Source organism: Colius striatus, chromosome 19 (genome assembly GCF_028858725.1).
Source record: "Colius striatus isolate bColStr4 chromosome 19, bColStr4.1.hap1, whole genome shotgun sequence".
Lineage (NCBI taxonomy): Eukaryota > Metazoa > Chordata > Aves > Coliiformes > Coliidae > Colius > Colius striatus.
In genome coordinates, this window is record NC_084777.1 from 11,399,536 (window position 1) to 11,418,145 (window position 18,610).

General features: G+C 52.4%; 1 protein-coding gene across 1 annotated transcript in view; it reads left to right on the forward strand.

Moving 5' to 3' along the window:
* The window catches only part of CACNA1B (calcium voltage-gated channel subunit alpha1 B), a 324,587-nt gene that overhangs the window by 87,218 nt on the left and 218,759 nt on the right, over positions 1-18,610 (forward strand). The window lies entirely within an intron of this gene.

Consider the following 18,610-nt stretch of genomic DNA (forward strand, 5'->3'; position numbering starts at 1 on the left):
AGGGTGGGAGCATCCCCCAGCGGGTGCTTCAGTTGCCCACGGTGCCGTTGGCCGTCTGCCTGCTGCTCCCTGCCCAGCACAGGTTCATCTGCACCGAGTGAAGCAGCTTCAAGGAGAGGCATTGAGAACCACTCATCCCTGCTCTCATGTCCTAGGAACAAGGATCCTGTTCTGGCAGGATTGAGCCCGGATCTGTTTGCTGCAGGGGGTTGTGGCCTCACATGCCCTGAGCAAGCGTGCCAACCTTGAGGTCTTTGAGGGGTGACATCAGTGCTTTGTCCTCCTCTGCTGTGGTTCTGAGTTTAGCCCCTCTCTTCCCAATCCCATCTCTTCCCCTAGCACCAAAGTGTCTGACCTGAGAGTCAGTGAACATGACTGATCTTGATCAGGCACTCCAGAAAACGTCACCCAGACCTGCTGGAGACTTGTTCTACTCACGTTTGCCCTGCTAAAACATTAGCTGCTGCTGAACTGCAACCACACAACAGGTGAAGAGGAACCAGGTCCATGAAGGACAAAGGAAAAGGGAAGGAGGAGGTGAGGCTGCTAAGTCCTAAACACCTTTTCCTCTTCTCTGGAGAAGAGCAGAGCCACCAGGACAGACTCATCACCTGCGTGTGGCAGAAGCCCTGTGCTTGGGGAGAGGAGGAGAGACATGGTGGCAGGTTGGGTGGCAGAGGAGACTTTGCAGACTGATCCCATCACTTTGGCCATGGGGAAACTCTTCCACCTTAGTAAGACCAGCTCCTAACCCAGGTGGCAGCGAGGGCACCTCTGGGTATCCATCACCTCAGAGCCCCCGCATACGGCTCACCTGGCCGTGAGGGTCCAGGCGTGGGCTGGCACCGGGGGGTCTGAGCACTCCACGGGCTTCAAGGCCTCCCCCTGAGCCTGATTTCTAGAGCTTGGTCTGTTATTTTCTGGTTTTATTGAGCAGTCTGAGCAAAACAAGCTCCAGCATGCTTGGGAGAGCTCAGATGCTTTTCCCATTGTTGGGTTTTTCTCGCTGGACGTGAACCGTGTTGCTCCATTTTACTGCTTTTATATATATGTTTAAAGCTGGTTTATGCTGACATATGGAGAATCACTGAAGTTAAAACACCATTTACAGCCACCTAATTTAGCAAACACCGAAAGGAAATGTTTGATTACTCCTTCAGCTCCTCATTTTTCCTGGCTGAGGCTATTTACTGTATTCAGCCCAAATTAGCCAACACTTTTTGTTTCACTCCACACGCATTTCCCTTTGATAAAGTGTTTTCCACAAGGAGTTTGCTCAGCTCTCTTCCATTCCCAGTGTTTAAAATGAGAATGAAAATCATCTTTCTCATGCTCAGAGGGTGTTGAATGGGAGAGTCATGTCATTTAGGGAGCACACCAGTGCTTTTGTAAAGGAGGCTGCATGTGTGGACTGAAGGTGCTGTGATGTATCCTATGCAGATTGTGATGACTTTGTTCACACACAAGCTGGGAATTTGCACACATGTGTGCTGGCAACATCTTTACAGGTGTGCCCTGAGTGTCTGAGAATGAAGGAGACTGGTCTGTGGTTCTGAATATCAGCAGCTGACTTCATTTCCCCTTGGGCAGCTGTAGGAGATGAGTTCCTTGCATTGCTCCTCTCCAGGCTAAACCTCACCAAGTTAGCTCATGTGTGTTTAAACTTTTATTAGGGTAATTACTGTAGAATAATTGAGAGCCTTGCTCTGGTCTGACCTGTTGCAATTAATTTGTTTTGCCCTCAGTGGAAGAGGATGGTGCTCTCCACCATCTGAGGCATATCATTGAAAGAGACCTTTTCCACTCCTCCTGATGTGCTGCTGTGCCTGAGCTGCAGAGAGGAGCCCTCTCCATGGATGGCTCTAATGGAAATCCACTCAGCACACACATGCTGCAAATCTCCAAAGATGTAGGCAGTTCCCAGCCTCTCTGCAGAGTTTCTTGATACACCATTGTGTACATATATATGTTTATATAGGTACAAGGTAGAAAATCAAGGTAGAAATCCCCTGTCTCTGGGGTGGGCAGGGGTTTGATCTTGGCAGAGCCAGCTCTGCACTTCAGGCAGCCAGACCCGCTCTCCTGTCTGAATATTCAGCAGGAAGGTTCTTGGGTTGCCTTGATTAGCCCTGCTGAAGAACTGATTTGCCACTTGTCAGTGCTCACTCGTGGCTGAGGCAGGTGTAGATGATTTTGGCACCTCCTCTGCTCCTCTCAAAGTGCAGCCTCATCCACTGCAGCCTGGAGCTTGTGAAGACCCTGACACCTGTGGTATCACCCAGTCCTTGCTGTGAAGGGTTGGGGAAGGTGGTTGTGCCTTGGCTCCTGGGCTCCCCTGAGGCAGGAGGCACTCCCCAGCCTTGCTGTGGGGCTGGCAGCAGCCCCTTCCCCTCATGCTCTGTAGTTCCCTGGATCTCTGTCTCACTCCATGGGCTTTCTTTGCACATTGGTCCCAGATGCTGCATGTGAACCCAACTGCTCCTGAAACATGTTGGCTTGCTTATGGGTAATGAACTTCAGAGTGATGTCAGCAATGTCATGCTGGCTTGCAAGCCCAGGAGCTGGAGCTCTTATTAGCTCTGTTGCACTCATGTGTGCTGTGTATGTGCATCTGCCTTTGGTTCTCCCTTATGCCTTTTAAAGATGAAAAAGCTCCCTTAGATCACTGCAGCTGTGTGCCAACACACTGCTCAAGGAAAGGAGGGGCTGGGCAATGGCACATGTGTGATATCACAGACTTGAGGTGCAGGATCTGAGGTCTTGCAAGGCTTTATCCTGCTGGGTTACACATTGCTTAGGAAGAGAATCTGAAGGGGCTCAGGGGGGGTTGGGATTGGTGTGAAGCTGGGCTGTGTCTGGCCATGGTGCAGCTCTCTCCCAGGTGCAGGCATCAGATGTGCAGCAGGAGGGACAGTGTGCCCTGGGCATTAGAGGGGATAAAAGTGAGTTGTATGTTTAAAGGTTTCTCCCAGATGAAGCAGGGAAATGACACCTGGGGGCAATCTTCTTACAAATGCTTGAGATTGAGTAGAAGAGATGGTAACACCAGTCCTCAGTTTGCTTCGTGCCTCTTCCTAACCTGCAGTGCCCAATGAGTGAGCCATGGGAATCACCCTTCTATGCCAACAACCTCCTGTGTGGTGGCCAGGAGCAAGCTTCTGCTGGGGGGCAGGCAGGAGAGGGAAGAGGCTTGGCTCCTCATGGTGAGCAGCTCCCTGCCAAGCCCAGAGCCCTGTTGTTAAGTACTGCTTGGAAGTAAAATGTGAACAGGCATCAGCTGCTTCCCATTAAATGTCTTTAATATCTGGAGCTGGAAGCTTTGGAGCAAAGGAAACTGCTCAAACTGGGGTAATGTAATTCATAATGGGCATTGGCACTTAGAGCCTGGAGCAGAGAGACCAGCACATGGCTCCTGATGGAAATGCCTGGGCTGCAGAGGTGACCTCTTTCCATGCAAGGTCCTCTGTGCAGCTCAGCCTTTGCTGGGTAAAACAGCCAGCACTGCCCTTCTGCTGGGGAAATGACTGCTGCTTCTTGTTATTGATGTTAGTGGTGGGAGGCTGCCTCTGGCAGATGCATTTCAGGCTTTGCAAGTCTATTGCCAGAGTTTGGGTGAGGAGCCCAGCCCAGGAGCAGGAGCTGCTGGCCCTGATGCTTCACCCACCCGTCCTGGCTGCTCCTCTTTTCAGTGCATGGCCTGTGAGGAGTGTCTGTAGAGGGAGCCCCCAGGATTAACTTCAGTTTTGTGAGCTTTGAGGGTCTTTAATGCAGGCTGAACTGAATCCTGTGTGCAGGGAGTGGCAGTCCCTGCCCCGAGGAGCCCTGGCACAGAGTGATGTGTCTGAGCTCCTGTTGGTTCTGGTGCCATGGAGGGGCTGAGTTGGCCACACAGCACTATTGGGGGTGTTCCTTCAGGCCACATTTAACAGGTCCCCAGCCCCCAGGGTGGTTTGTGGTGTCCCTGTGCCCCACTGCTACTGTTTGATGGAGCAAAACCCTGTCTCACACTAAGGGATATGAACAGGGTCCTTTTCATGATCTTAAAGCCTTTGTCTGCCTGGAGCTCTCAATTGTGCTACCAGAGGTTTTATTCTTGTCTTTCTGGATTCATTCTAGGGAGAGAAGGAGATCCCTTGGGGCCAGGATGGGTCACTACAGAGCTGGTCTGTGGTTCCCCAGAGTCACTGAAGTCAGAGCCCTGCAGGGACAGGGTGGCTGCAGCCACCGTGGTCCTGGGATGTGGGACCCAGGATGCTCTGAGGATGCTGACCTGGCCTGGCCTGGTACATACCCAGACATGTTTCCCAGAGATGGCACAGCTCTGCTACACAACTGTCATCTCCTGCCTTCAGGATGTTTTGAGGCTTACACTGGTTTTAGTTAGTAACTTGTTGTCACTGGTGATCGCTGCAGGCTCTGGCTGTACAGGGCTCATACTGATGAGCAGATGTTAGGGTCAGCTTCTTTATTGCAGCCTGGGAGCTGAAGGTGCCAGAGTGCTGCAAAACTTGCAGTTTATGATTTCAGAATGAAAAGACAGATCAGAGATACCTGATGTAGAGCAAACTGGGAATAGCCAGGTGTGTGGAGAGAAAGGCTTGTAGTTGCATGGGCAGTGACTGTGGCTGTGTGAGCAGGCTGCTGAGGCAGGTGTGTGTGTGCTTTTGGATGGCTGCTTTCAAAAGGTTTGGGGAGCAATGTGGTACACAGGGTGGGGTTGGAGATGCACTCTGTGTGTGTATGGGTGCACAGTCTGAAGGCAATGGGGATGGTTTGAATAACTGGAGTGCTGATGGTGTGAATAACTTGAGTGCTGGTGCTCTTTTAGCCTGGAAAAGAAGAGGCTGAGAAGAGACATCACTACAACTACCTGAAAGAGGATTGTAGTGAGCTGGGAATTGGTCTCTTCTCTCCAGTGATGAGTAATGGGACAAGGGGAAACAGCCTCAAGTTGCCCCAGGGGAGGTTGAGGTTGGAGCTGAGGCTCTGTTTCCCTGAGAGGGGTGTCAGCCCTGTGCCAGGCTGCCCAGGGAGCTGGGGCAGTGCCCAGCCCTGGAGGGATCCCAAAGCCGTGGGGCTGAGGTGCTGAGGCCGTGGGTCAGTGCTGGGCTGGGCAGGGTGAGGGCAGGGCTGGCACTGCAGCAGCTCCAAGGGCTTTGCCAACCACAGTGGTTCTGTGACTCTCTGGTACTGGTGTGTCAGGGTGAGGGAAGGGCACCTTTATAAGTTGAGGGAACAAGGCAGCACGTTGTCCCATGTTGGAGGGGTAAAAGGCTTCAGGTCAGCCAAAACAGACATCCCTCAGCACAGAACCTGTTTCAGTGTGCTGCCTGCAGTCCCTGCCCTCCCTGTGCCTGGCAGGAGCCTGAAGACAGCAGGTTCAATGCCTCAGCCCATTTGTCCCCTGAGGCTCCCCAGGAGAAGGGAGAGAAGGACAGGCTAAAGCTCTAATTATAAAGCTGCTCCTGCTAGATATTTCATGCTCCTAATTGCTGACACAGGCTGGCCTGGGATGTTTTTCTCCCTCCTTTCCTGCTTGAATAAATAAGTAAAAGCAGGATGCTCATGTTTCAGAGCAAGCTGTGTGACAGATGAGAGAGATTTCCACAAGTGCTTTGGCCTGATCTCTTCATAGCTGCACTGAAACCCACGGGCTGAGGGTGGTTGGGATTTATTGACTGGCAAGGGTGGCACGAGGCAGCTTCCATTTGGAAGGCAGGATTTGACTTCATCCTCCCAGCCCAGGGAGGAGATGAAAGCCTACAGATGAGTCAATTATCTGAAGGCAGACTGAGCCCTGGAGGAGGATTTGCTGAGCCTGCACCCTGCTGAGAGGCTGGATGTGGTGATGGAAGACGATCTGTCATTGAGGTGGGGAGCGTGGAAAGTGCTGCCGTGGCTCAGGCTGTCCGGAGGGGAGCCACTTGCAGGGCCAGTGATGGGGAGGGAGAGCCTGGCCCAGGAGAGGTGGCACAGCACGTGGCTGCCTTTGCTTTGCTCTTCCAAAAGTCCTTGCAGTGTGGCTGTGGTGGAGGGGCTGAAACTGAGCTGCAAGGTGTGCTGGCTCCCGTGTGGCTTTCACCTGGATTTTGAGCACAAGGGCTCTCATAGAAATCATTTAATGTGTGTCCTTTTAACTCCATGAAGTCTCACCAGCTCTGTAGCCCTGGGGCTTTCAGGTGCCTGAGCCTGGCTGTGGTGTGAGTGCAGAGCTGGGTGAGATGGTGCCTGTGCCCTGGCAGTGCCAGCAGGGAGGCAGGAGCAGAGTGAGGGTCACACTGTCCTGTGGGCAGCTCCAGGCCAGCCTGGGGGCTCTGCACAGCCCAAAGCAGATCAAACTGCTGTGATTCCTGTGCTAATACTGGTGACCCCTTGGAAATGATGAGTGGGATGGAGCTCCCAGATACATGAAGGATTAGAGAGGTGTTTCTGTATGCACACAGGGCATTTGAAAGCAGGGGGGAGTGGTGAGGGCAGGTGGAAGGAACATCACAACTGATCTTACCTGCCTTTACTTCTTCCCCTCTGCTTCCTCCAGCTGCATCCAGCAACTGCCTGGGGTGAGCTGTTTACAGACTGAAGGTTTTAAATCTAACAAAGCACTACCTTCAGCCAAATCCCCTCTCCCAGTTGCCCCATGTCTGTGCATAGCTGGTGGCAGGCTCCTGTCCTGGCAGTTTCTGGAACAAGCTCAGCTGGGTCTTGGGGAGCACATCCTACAGAGCTGTAAAAGGCTGTTGCTGGGGTTCTGAAGGCTGTGTTCTGTGGGAGATGCTGCTGAAGGGGCAGGTGTTGATGCAGAAGGCACTTGCTCCCCTCTGCATCCTCCCACAATGCTGTTATCCTCTGTCCCTCTGCCCTGCCCCAGGGATGCTGCTCTGAACCTGCAGCTCTCACACAGTTGTCCATCAGGGCTCAGTGACTCCCCCAGATGCCCCCTCCCTGCATCAGGTGTCCTCAGGAGGATCATCAGCACACAGGGAAGGTGTTAGAAGCTGTTTGGGATGGGTGCTCTGTCCTTGAAGGAGCTGGGAGGGTTGGTGGCAAGCACAGAAAAGCTCTGATGCTGCATGGGGACTCTGTGTGTGGCAGTGAAGGTGCAGGGACACACAGTCTGGGGCGTGTGGTAGCACAAGGGGAACATCAACCCCCGTGTTGCTGGCCAGGTCAGGAGTGCTGCTGAGTGGGGAGAGACAGAGAAAGGTCATCTGCTGGTGCCTGGCAAAGCACTGGTGGAGATGTAGGCCAATGTCTCTGCTGGTTCTTCTGTTGGTCTGCAGAGGTGTTGGGTGCTGGATGGTTTCTGAGGGTTGGGACCAAAGTCCTGGGGTAGTTCAAGTCCATCTCAAAATGGAAAACACTGGAAGTGGGGAGCAGTGACCAGACACCAAACTCTCAGTCCCAGGCAAGTTAGTGATGTTGAAGAAGCTCAGGTGAAACACATTTTCCCCTTTGTCTCTTTTGGATGGCTTTCCAAATCACGAGAGGATCAGTTACCCCTGAGGGAAAAACCATCCTCGTCTGCAACAGCATGAGACAAAGAGCAGGAGCCACTGTGCTGCCTGGAAACACATCCTGGGGGCTTTTGCAAAGTACTGTCCTGCCTCTTAATTTGTAAAGACAGAAGCAGCTCTGGTGGCAGTTGCATAGAGCACATCCTCTGGTCAGCTGTGCATTGCTAAACGTGATTTAGCACAATGTTCCCCAAAGGATTATAATTAGGACAATTAAACTGTCTCAAATGGTGATTTTATTGTACTCAATAATAGCCCAAACCACAAAACCCCCTCTATGAAACAAAGCACCCCATGTGTGGAGGCCAACATCTTCATGTTGTGGCCTGTCCAACGTGTGCTTGTTTGTATTTAGCTCGTGCAGTGCTGGAGAATTCATTGGCTGTCAGAGAGGAGCCTGAGCTTAGAACAGGAGTGGGGATGGCAGCTGTGGTCCAAATCCATGCAGAGATACTGTTTGGGTGGAGTGGAATGTGGATGAGGGTTGAGGACACCCATGGTCTTGCACTGAAATGCTTCTCCCACCCTGTGCCTCAGTTTCCCTCCCCATTTATAACCTGCCACCTACAGCCAGCTGTGGTGGTGATGGGATGCCTCTCTCCCTCCTGCATCCAGTAGTGGGCTCAAAAAGTGCAAATCTCCTTTATTTGAACATCCCTTGATCCATCCTGATGGTTTGGAAACAAGCTGAAAGAGCAGGATCCGTGGGGCAGGTGTGTGCTGGAGAGCACGCTGCTGTGATTTGGGCTGCTTGTGTCTGTCACTGTGACCTGATAGAGGGGAACCTGCTTTAGCATGGGGTTGGGCTGGATGAGCTCTGCAGGGCCCTTCACACACGTGCTGGGGTCCTGTGGAAGCCTGAGAGTGCCTGTGGGACCATCTGTGTGGTGGGGCACAGGCAGCAGCAGCAGCCAGGAGCTCGGCTGGCTCCCAGCTTGGGGCTCCCCTGCTCCCTTTCCCTTCTCCTCACCTGCATCTGTTGGTTCTCACATGCTGAGCAGACAAACAGTGTGGTGGCTGGCCTTGTCACTGCAAACATGAGCTGGAAACTTCATTATAGAAAGAAAGCAGAAAGTGGGGTGGAAGGGATAATTAGCTTTCTAATCTAATTATGGCTGGGCTGGTGAGCCTTTTATCTCCATCCCTTTGCTTCTGGTGGTAATACAATAACAGGCAAGGATTCAAATTTACTAGATTATCCCTTGCCCATGGCAGCCAGAGCTGTTCTCTCCCCACAGTGGGGAGGAGTTTGTTACAGGAGATTTCAGGTTAAATGTTTGGGGAAGAGAGTGATTCTGGAAGAGGAAGGAACAGGGGGAGAAACCCTTGGTGTTGTTTAAGCAGCTTGGAGGGAGCTGCACCACCCCCTGTGTGAGCTTTGTGTTTGGAGGTGATCCCATCCACAGCTGAGGTGCCACGGGCTCATGTGGATCTGGAGCACAGAGAAGGTTCAGTCTGATTGATGTGTGCTGTAAGACATCTCCCCTGGAAATAAAAGAGGCTGCTGTGTGTCCCTGCCTGCCAGCAGCCTGTGTGGAGCAGTCCCTTCTGCCACTGCCAGGGGGGAAAAGGGAGCAGCATCCTCGCTCAGAGGGGGGAGGGAGCCTGGGGAGGGGGCAGGCAGCGAGGCAGAGGCCAGGGCTCCCTGTCCCCCTCCCCAGCCAGGTGGCAGAATCAGCTTCAGCCTTTGGGAAATAGCCTGGGGTGATGGGTTTGGGTCTCCACTGGGTTGGTGGTGCTGTGCAAGCCACGGGACTTCACTGCAGCCTCATTTCCCAGCTGGGGAGACTGGAATCTCTTTGCTGCAGGGAGAACTGACCTCTCTCTATCCTTTAGCAGCACAGAAGTGCTTTTCCATTGTCTTCCTCAGGTTCCACAAGACAAAAACTCTCTCCCTGCTACCTCCCTGGGGCACTGTGTGCTCCTGCCCACCCTGGTGCCATCTGCTGCATGGCAGGGACCAGCAGCAGCCTCCTGCCCTTCCAACCCTCAGCCCTTTGGCTGATCCCATGCAAAGGGTTGATGCTACAGAAAGCAGCTCCTCATCCTTCTCCCACCAGGAAAGCCCCATTTCCCTGTGTTTTACTGCAAGTGCTGCTTTACTCTGAGCAGCAGCTGTGCTGTTGTGGGCCATCTCTGCCCAGCTGAGCGTGGAGAAGGCAGAGAGTGGGTCGGGACAGCTGATGGAATTATGAAGCACTGAAAAGGTCAGAGTGGTACCATTTGCTGTTCTCTTTCACAGAACACAAAAGGCATTAAAATTCTGCTGTCTCATTCGTGGAACAAGGGAGAAAATCTTAACAAGAGGAAAATGAAAAGGTGGGAAAAAGTCTTCCCTGCTGCAATTGGGTCACGAAAAGCAAACTGCAGATTGAGCTCTTGCGCTTAGCTGTGACTTCCAGAGGCTGGATGTAGCTGCACATGCAGGTCCAGTCTCTCATTTCTGAGTAGAGGAGTTAAAAATCTTGCTCTGGGGACAGTCAGTAGGGTAAAGAATTTGGTGGATTCGGCTTTCTCCTCACTTTGAGTCCACCACTGTGGTCTCCAGTAGAGCTGAGGGGGAGACATCAGTCCTGGCAGGTCAGTTTGACGTGATTTAAGCTGGAAGAACACGATGTGGGGATGAAAGCAGGCTCAGGCAGAGGGGCTGAGGGCTGGGAGTGCAATGCCCAGAGTACACATGCTTTCAGTGTTGCTCCTAGAAGAGGCCAGAGGGCTGCATGAAGCCCAGAGGAAAAGCACCTACGTGCACCAAGTGGATCACCCACTGCAGTGAGAGCTGCGATGGAAACGGTGACCAAGGCCTGGCTGGTTTGGGCTTTGCAGGATCAGACTTGTATGTCTCTACCTCCACACTCAAACCACAGTGGAAAACCTGTCACTGGCAGTGAGCAGATCTGCCCAAGCTGGAGCCCTGGTCTCCTTTCTAAAGCAAATGCATAAATGGAAAGGGTGTCCCTCGGAGCCATCCCAGCTTCTCCATGTGAGGCTCTTCCAGGCTAAAATGATCCTGCTTGTTTCTGAGAGCAGGGCCTGAGATAATTCCAAATCCTGATTCTACTCCAGCCTGCAAATTTTGTCATCTACAAAAAAGCCAGTTGCAGATTTACCACTCCAGCTCCATGCTGTGCTGCTGGCAAAGCCGTGCAATTGGTGTTGCTTGGCATCCTCCAGCCCCCCTCTCTGCTGCCATCCTTTTCTCCCCCTTCCCACAACCTGACTCACCCTTATTTGGTGGAGACTTTGCTGGAGGTCTGTGTCCTATGTGGCCCCAAGACCTGTCCTCCAGGAGCACACATCTTGCCAGGCTTGCTTCTCAGGTGGGTCTTGCATACCCCCACTATTGCATTCACTCCCCATCTCCTCCTTGATCCAACGGTGCAAAACCCACCTTGAACCTCTGCTCTTTCTCATCAACCTGTGTTTGTGTTTGAGCTTTCCTGCTCTCACCTCCATACCATGCCAGGCCACTGGGGAACTTGACAACCAAAGAAAAGGGCCAACATTAATCTATTGCTTCTCCATGAGTTGTAAGGGATGGAAGGAGTTCCCCTGCCTGCCAAGAACGGGGTGTAGTGAAGGCTGGTGTGACAGGCAGTACACTGATGGAAGTATCAGAGTGCAATCTGAGCCATCAGCAGCTGAAGGGGTGGGAAACTGAGCTGGGAAGGGAGGCTGTGCATGAGCACATGGGATGTCTCACAGGGGATCCCCAGCTCTGGCTCTGAAGGTGAACTGACCATGGGGGAGATGCAGCCAAGTGACTGTCTCTGTCTCAAATGCTTCCACCCTGATGGGAGGGGGGTATGAACTAACATGGGGTGAGGGCAGCTCCCTCCACGTTTGAAGGATGGCTGCCCAGAAATCCAGGCTTCTCCCCATTGAGAGACACTGAAGGGAAAACCCTGATTACAAAAAGCACTTTTTTCCAAAGGTGGAGTTTCCCCTGGGAGGTTTCAGCCTGATTTTAAGTGAAAAATACCTGCTTTCAGCCAGCTCTGCAATATCATTGCAGCTCAAACCAACCAAATATAAACAGAACCTCAAGTCATGTTTGAAGTCAATAGGAAACCAAAATGTTTTGTTATTTCCCACTGGAAAACTGAAATGGATGTTTTCCTGAAAACAAACCTTCCTTGGTGGAGAAAAGGCATTCTTCAGCACAAACCCCTCCTTTGCTGAGTGCTTTGTCTAAGAACTACCAATGCTTCTTGATTTGCTTGAGTTATTGCCTCTCAGGTGCTGCCTCTTTGCATTTTGCCAGGGCTGCTTTTAATGTAGGAGTTACACAATGCAGTGTTTTCTGCTTTCTTCTGCTCTTTCTCTTAATTGAGGCAGTGCTTAGAGCCCTAAAACATGATGGTAATGCCCCTGTGCCACGTGCTGGAGTGCTGCAGAGCTGTTGGCAGTGTCTGCCCTGCACTGGTCCAATGAAGCTGGGGAAAGCAGAATCAGAACAGGAAGAAAGCAGAACAAGTTGCTGAAGGCCCCCAAACAAGCTGGGGCACTGATGGAAGGAGGGTTGGGATTTTTTTAGGTGCTTCTCAATGCTGGTGCCTTCCCAGCCCTCAGTGTCATGGATGCATTTCAGCCCCAGCCCTCTACCAGCATCCCAGTCCCCTGCCTCGGGGTTTGATGCAGGAATCACTGTGTGCAGTGGGCAGATGGATGGGTGCTGGGGAGGATGGCTGGAAAGGACAAAGCCCAGATGCTCCCCAGTCCCACCTTGCAGCAGCAGCCCACGCCTGGAGCTGCTGCATACACATCTGGAGCTGCCTCCTCCTCCTGTTTCCAGGGCTACCAGAGGAAGGAATTGCTCAGGATACCAAACTGGAAGGAAGGTGATGAGTAAGCAGATGTCACAAACACTTGCTCTGGGAACCACACTCCATCCTCTTTGTACCTTCCCTGGTTGTACCTGCCCAGGTGATGGGCTGCTCTGTGCAAGCTCTCACTCAACAACATGCCAAGAGACTGGGAAAGCACTGGGAGATCCTTCCCTGCCTGGATATTGGTGGGTACAGCCTCAGAGCTGCCTTTTTGGGGCTGTTTTACTGCTCAGGGAGCAGCAAGTTGAGTGATTTAATGGAGAGGGATGTCATGGCAATGAGAGGGACTGAATGGGCAGACTAGAGCCGGGTACTGCCAGACCCCTAAGACTTAAACCCAGTCAAATGTGAAGCATCTCCTTCCTAAAAATCCCAGCTTGGCCAAGAGAGGTGTATTAGAAAGAGAAAAGAGCAGTGTGGGGTGAAACAGTGACTTGTCTTGCTCAATTGCTTATCAGACTCATCAGATCTCAAAGCCACTCTTGCTACTCCTTGTTAACCTGACTCATGCATTTCTCACACCAGAGGCTTCAGTGCTGCTTTTGGTTTCTGTGTCTCTGCTTGTGTTTTGCTCCATTGGCTGTGGAGGTAAATCCTGTGATGATATAGCTCCTGCTGAAACACTTAACTCTGGGGATGAAAAGCTGGGGGGGATTTCTGGACCATTTCACAGCAATAGGCTGCATCAACAAAAAGCATCTGATGCTGGTGGCCTACATCCCAAAGTCCTCAGTGCTGTGCTCTCCTCTGCTGCCTGTTGGAAAGCTGCTGTGGACCACAGGATGCTTCTCACCTCTCCTGCAGCTGTCTAAGAAATCCTCTGCAGATCTCTCTCTCCTGTCCTGTAATTCAGCTCTGGCTTCATGTCATGGGGAAAACTCCCTGCAGCAAGTCAGCAGTGGCAGGGAACATCCAGGCTCCTCTGCTGGCTGCTGCTGCCTGCTTGGGTTTGAGGGCTGCAGCACATGGATGAACTTGTCTGTCTGGTCAGCCAAGGGAAATGAAACTCCAAAACTTGTGACTGATGCAAGTGCAGCTTTCCCTGGAAAACTGCAGCTCCCATCACTGCTCTGCTGCCTTGTAACTGCCTGATGGCCCCAAAGGGACAGCTCTGGCTATTTGGAAAACACAAACATTTGCTGCTGTGCTGGGACCTGCTACATCAGGCTTCAGCCCAGAGCATATATTCTTTAATGTCTGGATTATACAGCCCAGAAACATTGAGGTCATGATGAAAATGCTGCCAGACTTTGATCTGCAGCAATTCCAGCCTTCTTAACAGTCCAGTGAGAGCAAAAGCCTTTCTTATCTGATCTGCCAATTAATGTAAGCACATGCCCCTGTCCTGGTGTAAAGATGTCACTTCCCAGCACTGCTGACGTTGCTCTGAGGTCCTGCAAGCTCTGCTCAGTGAGACTTGGCTGCACTGTCCTCTTGCACTGCAGACTTGTGTTGGTTTGGGGAGAGAATCATGCTGTGGTGGGTGAAAAGGGATGGACCAAGTGGGTAAAGAGTGGGCAGCTGGGCAGTGGGTGGAGGAGGAAAGCAGGGCTGGCAAGCCAGTGCTCAGAGCATGACCAGGGGTGTGTTTGGTACTGGTGTTGAGATGGTCCTTGCAGTCATCAGCTGTTGCCTCCTGAGCACACAGGGGCTCTGCTGGGTTGTCTGAACATCTCGATGCCAGGCTCATGTGTGCCCAGGAGCTTCTAGTTAACCAGATTTCATATGCAACAAGTTGCTGTTTCTCCATTTCTTCTTGTCCAAGAGCCTTGGTGTTTGTTGACTCCTGCGCCAAGGACCTGGGTACTACTGCTGTCCTACAGACACTTCCAGCCATGTCCTACAGAGGAGATTCAAACACCCTCCTCTTGCTGCAGACGGGCCAGCCTGCTGCCTCGTGCTCTTGCACACTGCAGTCGAGTCCCCATTTGCCCAGCTTTGCCAGCAAGGATAGCTGTGACAGCTTCATGGGACTCAAACAGGGCAAGAACAACATTTAAGCAAAGAGAGACCTACTGGAGTTGTTGAACTGGTGTTGGATGGTCAGGTGAATAACTCCCCAGCAAGTCTGGGTGATGGTAACTGTGGTTCTAGCAGCTGAGTACAGCCAGAAGAGACTTTGTAATGAAGCTTTAAAGCTTCTGGGAAGTCTCCTCTGAGCTGGTGACTCTCAGCAGGGCTCATGCCCCAGCAGAGCACTGGTACTGTGTTGCTAAAACCCCATGGTGTGTGTCATGGTTGCACCAGGCTGGGACACTCTTTGAGGCTGCTGCCCTGCCATGAGCACTCGCCCAGGACTGCTCTGAACCTTGTCAGCTGCAGAACTTGAGCTTTGTCTGTAGGAGAGAGGGAAAAGAGGGGTTTTATCTGCCACATCAGATAGCTTTCCCTGAGCACAGCAAGCTGACACAGCTAAATTATCCTAGAAAACAGAAGGGAGAAAGTTACAGTTTCTGTTTTCAGTATGGCAGGAATAAATTCTGACTTTGTGGTGTCCACAGCCTGGCTTGCAACAGGTTTAAAGCACACTACAGATGGCTAGGCAATTATTGCCAACATCTACTCATTATAATAGATAAGGCCCTGGGTTTATTTAGCAGAAGCAGATGGAGGGAATACACAATATTTTAGATGTCTTGGCAAACTGTGTTTGCCTTAGAACAACATTGCATGTTTGCTGTGATAGTTAGGGCCAAAAAAAAACCCCAAAACAATGCTAAGAAAGAGGGAGAATGGTGTCTTTGGGGAGTGATAATGAGATGTGCATTGAAGAAGGGATGCTGTATTGCAAGTCTTGTGATATCTGATGCCTTACCTTAATCCCTGTGACAAGAGGAGAGTTTTAGCTTTTGTCTGAAACTGTGTATTCTTTGTGGCTTGAAAACATGAACCCAGCTGCCTACAAAAGCTGAGGAGTCACAAGAAAGCCCTGATAGTTTTTGGGTCTTTTTAAGTAGCCTCATGACTTTCAGTCCAGCCTTGTCCTTGTTGAGGTTTCCTACTTGTGTGACCACTGGCAATGCTGCATCTGGGAGCAAAGGGCACCCAATGCAGGTGGAAAAGTGCTTGTGTTTGGTGTCCTTTGAGGCAGCAGGTTTGGACAGAAGGTGTATATGAGGAACACATGACTCTCTCTGCTTGCTCAGTGCATTTGTAGGCAAAATCTCCCTCAGAGACCATTGACCTCAGTGATGAAGGGTCTTGTGAGGGTGGCACCAACTCCTCCTTCCAAAGGGAAGAAATCCAGCTCTGTGCCCACTGGTAGAGGTACCTGAGAGCTTTCCAGTCTTTGCCCTTCTCCAGAAATTGGGCTGTCAGAGGAATTTCCCATAGGAACAGGAAAATGCCAGAGGTGGATGAGGTGCAATTTTCTTGTTGGACTTGACTTCAGCATCACCTGTCTTGATGGAAGCTGTTGTTTGGGAAGACCCAGGGTGGCAGGCACAGGTGAGGGAGTCAGCACTGCCCTTAAGGGTGTAAGAGGTGGAGTAAGGTGATAGAGCTTGTGGCCCTGAGAAGCAGTCAGAACCATTCAACATGCACCTGGGGAATAACAACAAATGCATTTTCTGCCCCAGCTTCTCTGGAGCTCAGTGTTGGCTCTGGTCCATGGCTTTGAAGGGGTTAGCTGTGAACTAAATGCTCAATGTATCGTCTGCTTGTGATGGTCTTAAACTGAAAGTCATGAGCACAGTGCCAAAACCAGTTCATTACATTAGCTAAGCCCAGGCATGCAGATTGAAGGAGGCTGTGTTTCCCTGGCAGAGATCTTCCCAAGCTCATAGGGTGGGCAGATGAATGAGGGTGTTGTTCTGCATGGAGGGACTGTGGCTGTTCCCTCTGGCCACTGTCAGGAAGCACCAGTGGAGTGGTGGGTGCTTGTACACCCACTAACCACATCTGATGCTGCTTGGTATTTTGTGTGAGTATGCAGGTGGCAGCATGACCTGAGTGTCACTCCTTGGGTGTAGCATGACTGATGAGTTTGTGTGGAGATGCTTTTCACAGGATCCCAAGGGCTGGAAGGGAGCTGCAAAGCTCACCCAGTGCAACCCCCCTGCCAGAGCAGCACCACCTAGAGCAGGGCACACAGGGACTCATCCAGCTGGGTTGGGATGTCTCCAGAGAAGGAGCCTCCACAGCCCATCTGGGCAGCCCCTGCCAGGGCTCCCTCACCTCAACAGGGAGCAAATTCTTCCCTGTGTGTCTTTGGAACCTCTTCTGTTGCAGCTTGTCCCCATTGCCCCTTGTCCTATCACTGGCCATCCCTGAGCACAGCCTGGCTCCAGCCTCCTCACACCCACCCTTGATGTGTCTGTAACATGACTGAGCTCACCCCTCAGGCTCCTCCAAGCTGCAGAGCCCCAGCTCCCTCAGCCTTCCATCACAAGGCAGATGCTCCACTCCAGCATCTTTGTTTTTTACTTGGTAGTAGGAGGAGGGGGGTGCAGTGTTGGCTACCAAAAGCAGCTCTCAAAACTTGCCCTGGCTATGAGTTGATCTCACCTCTGGCCCCCTCTGGGCTGATCTGATGTGTCTGCCATCACTAATTAAGAAGGGAAATCTGCAATGGGTGGGGAGAGCAGAGGAGTGGGACGAGATGGATGTGGCCATGGGGACCCTGCAGTCAGTGAAGGAGGAAGAGAGGAGCAGCACCAGATGAGAGACTCCCCTGCAGCCCATGGGGAGAAGGCAGCTGTGCCCCTGTGCTTATGGAGGGTAATGGTGGGACTGAGAGTCAGCAGCAGCTCTGGGAAGACCCCGTGCTGGAGGGGTCATTGAGCATGATGAGAGCCTCATGCTGGGTGGGGGTCATTGAGTGTGATGAGGACCCCATGCCAGGGGGAGGCATTGAGCATGATGAAGGCCCCATGCTGGAGGGGATGAAGGCCCCCAGAGGCTGTGTGTGAGGCAGCCATGGCACAGGCTGTGCTGAGGTGCCCACAGGCCATGGGAGGCAGGGCAATGGCCAGGAGCCCTCCTGCCCTGAGGTGAGACGAGCAGCAGGAGCTGTGGGGAAACTGGTTGAAGGGCAGAAGGCAGGGAGCTGTGATCAGTGGGCAGGGTCTAGTTGGAGGCCTGTGTCTAGTTGAGTCTCTCAGGGGTTGGTGCTGGGACTGGTGCTGTTCAATCTATTCATCAATGACCCTGCTGGGGGAACAGAGGCACTGGCAGCAAGTTTGCTGCTGATACTGAACTGGGGGCAGTGGCTGACACCCCAGAGCTGTGCTGCCATCCAACCAGCCCTGCACAGGCTGGAGGGGTGGGCAGTGAGGAATCTAATGAAGTTCAACCAGGGCAAGTGGAGAGTGTTGCATCTGGGAAAGAACAACCCCAGGTACCAGCACAGGCTCAGGAATGAACTGTCAGAGAGCAGTGTAGGGGAAAGGGAGCTGGGGGTGCTGGTGGGCAGCAGGATGAGAGCAGCCAGCAACGTGCCCTCGTGGGCAAGAGGCCAATGGCAGCCTGGGGTGGGTTAGAAGGGCTGTGGGCAGCAGGTCAGAGAGGTTCTGCTGCCCCTCTGCTCTGCCCTCCTGAGACCACATCTGGGATATTGTGTCCAGTTCTGGCCCCTCAGTTGCAGAAGGACAGGGAGCTGCTGGAGAGAGCTCAGTGCAGGGCCACAGAGATGCTGGAGTGGAGCATCTGCCTTGTGATGAGAGGCTGAGGGAGCTGGGGCTCTGCAGCTTGGAGAAGAGGAGCCTGAGGGGTGAGCTCAGTCATGTTACAGACACATCAAGGGTGGGTGTGAGGAGGCTGGAGCCAGGCTGTGCTCAGGGATGGGCAATGACAGGACAAGGGGCAATGGGTATAAACTGGGACACAAGAGGTACCAAAGACACACAAGGAAGAATTTGTTCCCTGTTGAGGTGAGGGAGCCCTGGCAGGGGCTGCCCAGATGGGCTGTGGAGGCTCCTTCTCTGGAGACATCCCAACCCAGCTGGATGAGTCCCTGTGTGCCCTGCTCTAGGTGCTGCTGCTCTGGCAGGGGGGTTGCACTGGGTGAGCTTTGCAGCTCCCTTCCAGCCCTTGAGACTCTGTGAAGGGAGCGCGTGCACTCACCATTGCCAGCCTCTGTGCTGCTGAGGGGAGAGATGGAGATCCCAGGATGGGGTGTGTGAGCTTGGAAAGAGAAGTGGGGAGAGCTGGTCATGCTCTTCATCATTGTCCCACTCTGTGCTGTTTTCTATTTGTTCTGATTTTGTTTGGCAGCAGATGAAATTAGTTCTCATTGTGTTCCCCACGCTGAGCAGCTCTGTGTGTTTT